Here is a 3,779-nt window from a genome sequence, read left to right as displayed (position 1 = left end):
AAACAGTCTTTCGTAAGAACCCTGTTAATTTGCATCTGTCCCACCCCCCAGCCCTTTAGCTTGGAGACTTGGCTTTGGCGATGCAGTGCTGGCTGGAAAACACTGGGGCGCGGGGCCCAGGCATTTGTTTTCCTTTCCACAGGGTTGGAGGAGGCCAGTTTGATGTTGGAGGGAGGAAGCAAGCGGTGCCAGGAGAGAGAGATGGAGGAGCTGAGTTGCCTATGTTTTCTGAGAGAAAAATGGCATTTGTTAATTACTGTTGTTCAGTTCAGTTCAGTTCAGTGGCTCAGTCGTGTCCGACTCTTTGCGACCCCACGAATCGCAGCACACCAGGCCTCCCTGTCCATCACCAACTCCCGGAGTTCACTCAGACTCACGTTCATCGAGTCAGTGATGCCATCCAGCCATCTCATCCTCTGTCGTCCCCTTCTCCTCCTGCCCCTAATCCCTCCCAGCATCAGAGTCTTTTCCAATGAGTCAACTCTTCGCATGAGGTGGCCAAAGTACTGGAGTTTCAGCTTCAGCATCATTCCCTCCAGAGAAATTCCAGGGCTGATCTCCTTCAGAATGGACTGGTTGGATCTTCCTGAAGTCGAAGGGACTCTCAAGAGTCTTCTCCAACACCAAGTTCAAAAGCATCAATTCTTCGGCGCTCAGCCTTCTTCACAGTCCAACTCTCACATCCATACATGACCACAGGAAAAACCATAGCCTTGACTAGACGGACCTTTGTTTGCAAAGTAATATCTGATTTTCAATATGCTATCTAGGTTGGTCGTAACTTTCCTTCCAAGGAGTAAGCGTCTTTTAATTTCATGGCTGCAGTCACCATCTGCAGTGATTTTGGAGCCCCCAAAAATAAAGTCTGACACTGTTTCCACTGTTTCCCCATCTATTTCCCATGAAGTGAGGGGACCAGATGCCATGATCTTCGTTTTCTGAATGTTGAGCTTTAAGCCAACTTTTTCACTCTCCTCTTTCACTTTCATCAAGAGGCTTTTAATTCCTCTTCACTTTCTGACATAAGGGTGGTGTCATCTGCATATCTGAGGGTATTGATATTTCCCCCGGCAATCTTGATTCCAGCTTGTGCTTCTTCCAGCTCAGCGTTTCTCATGATGTACTCTGTATATAATAATAAGCAGGGTGACAATATACAGCCTTGACGTACTCCTTTTCCTATTTGGAACCCGTCTGTTGTTCCATGTCCAGTTCTAACTGTTGTTAGGCACAAATATTGTTTTCAAACTACAGTGGTTCAGATCTGTGGTCCACGGGGAGGAAAACAACCCACTGACAGGAACTGGGGGTCCCTAACACTGTAAAGAAACAGAACTGGACAAAAGTAAGTTAGATTAAATTCTAAAGAGAGCTTGGCAGTGCCCCCACTATGGGAGAAGTTTAGTTAGGGGAAAGCATATGGGAGTGGAGTACTGGAATTTTCCATTTTTCTTTTATGTATGCTAGTTGCAATCATGCGTGTGAAATAGATTTTTAAAATTCATATTGTATCTCTCAGTAGTAATTACATGGGACATTAGCCACATACTGAAATAATGTTAGATTGAAAGCATAAAACAGAGTGGTGCCAAAAACTACAGCTAAATTTAATACTACCTGTTAGTTTTGTTTTGAATTCATGAGAGTGATTCAGAAATGGAATTTATTAATGCAAACATCCATGATGGTCACATGAACGAGCCCCAGTAATTAAAGAGTGAAACGTGTCTCATGGAACATACTGCTTTGGGGAGGAATAAAGAAACAATTGAAAGTAAGGCATATGCCCCAAATCCCAAGTTTTGAGAGGAAAAGTAATGATGAAACCTATGTCTTTCTGAAATTCCTGATCTAGTGCTGATCCAACTCCAATCCTTCAGGGGATGAAAAATTCTCTTATTTTTTTGTAGTAATCGTACTTTCAGTTCAGTCGCTCAGTCGTTTTCTATTCCTTGTAACCCCATGAACTGCAGCACACCAGGCTTTGCTGTCCATTACTAACCCCCAGAGCTTGCTCAACCTCACGTCCATCAAGTCGGTGATGCCATCCAACCATCTATCTCATCTTTTGTTGTCCCCTTCTCCTCCTGCCTTCAGATCTTTCCCAGTATCAGGGTCTTTTCAAATAAGTCAGTTATTCGCACCAGGTGGCCAAAGTATTGAAGCTTTAGCTTCAGCATCAGTCCTTCCAAAGAATATACAGGACTGATTTCCTTCAGGATTGACTGGTTTGATCTCTGCAGTCCAAAGGACTCTCAAGAATCTTTTCTAACACCACAGTTCAAAAGCATCAATAATTCTGTGCTCAGCTTTCTTTATGGTCCAACTCTCACATCCATACATGACTACTGGAAAATCCATAGTTTTGACTAGATGCACCTTTGTCAGTAAAGTAAGGTATCTGCTTTTTAATATGCTGTCCAGGTTGATCATAGTTTTTCTTCCAAGGAGCAAGAATCTTTTAATTTCATGGCTGCAATCACCATCTGCAGTGATTTTGGAGCCCAAGAAAATAAAGTCTCTCACTGTTTCCATTATTTCTGCATCTGTTTGCCATGAAGTGATGGGACTGGATGCCATGATCTTAGTTTTTTGAATGTTGAGTTTTAAGCCAGCTTTTTCATTCTCCTCTTTAACCCTCATCAAGAGGCTCTTTAGTTCCTCTTCACTTTCAACCATAGGGTGGTGTCATCTGCATATCTGAGGTTATAGATATTTTTCCTGGCAATCTTGATTCCAGGTTGTGTTTCATCCAGCCTGGCATTTCACATCATGTACACTGCATATGAATTAAATAAGCAAGGTGACCATATACAGCCTTGCCATACTCCTTTCCCAATTTGGAACCAGTCCATTGTTCCATGTCTGGTTCTAACTGTTGCTTCTTGACCTGCATACAGATTTCTCAGGAGGGAGGTAAAGTGGTGTGGTATTCCCATCTCTTTAAGAATTTTCCACAGTTTATTGTGATTCACACAGTCAAAGGCTTTAGTGTAGTCCTAAATCCTACTTTCAGTGCTCCTTAGCTACATCTCTTTGTATTATTCTTTTTACTGTTTTTTATTACATTACCACAGTCTGCTTAGACTTAAAATTTACATAAAATTAAGAAATTTGCAAAGCACTTTTCAGTGCCTCAGTCCTGTATGTCATTGCTATAGTGTTTTACATGCACACAAATTATAAACTATGGAATTTAATGTTATGTTTTTCTAAGGCAGTCAGTTGTCATTTATAATTATTAACAGGTGAAAAATAGTTTTCACATTTATTCACAAATATGTAATAATGTGCTCTTCATTTTTTTCTTATAGATAAGGAGTTTTGTCTGTTTTTACTTCCCTTCAAGCTGGGGAATTTCCTTTAGTATTCCTTGCATTCTTGTATTCAACATATCTTTCCCTTTTCCTCCTGACTTTTGCTTTTGTTCTTTCCTCAGCTATTTGTCAAACCTCCTCAGAAAACTACTGAGGTTGCCTACTTGCATTTCTTTTTCTTTGGAATGGTTTTGGTCACTATCTCTGTACAGTGTTACAAACCTGCCTCCATAGTTCTTTAGGCACTCTGTCTACCAGATCTAAGCCCTTGAATCTATTCATCACTTTCGTTGTATAATCATAAGGGATTTGATTTATGTCATAGCTGAATGGCCTACTGGTTTTCCCTGCTTTCTTCAATTTAAGCTTGAATTTTGTAAGAAGGAGCTCATGATATGAGCCACAGTCAGCTCCCTGTCTTGTTTTTGCTAACTGTATAAAGCTTCTCCATCTTTGGTTGCA

The 3,779-nt window shown here is 41.0% G+C and overlaps 1 protein-coding gene across 1 annotated transcript in view; it reads right to left on the bottom strand.

Annotated features, from left to right (window-relative positions):
* PLSCR4 (phospholipid scramblase 4) overlaps positions 1–3,779 on the bottom strand; it is a 112,160-nt gene that overhangs the window by 42,344 nt on the left and 66,037 nt on the right. The gene's annotated exons all lie outside the window — the stretch shown is intronic.

This window comes from Bison bison, unplaced genomic scaffold (assembly GCF_000754665.1).
Source record: "Bison bison bison isolate TAMUID 2011002044 unplaced genomic scaffold, Bison_UMD1.0 scf7180017864384, whole genome shotgun sequence".
Lineage (NCBI taxonomy): Eukaryota > Metazoa > Chordata > Mammalia > Artiodactyla > Bovidae > Bison > Bison bison.
Note: the sequence above shows the minus strand (reverse complement) of the source record. Positions and strands in the feature narration are given on the sequence as shown.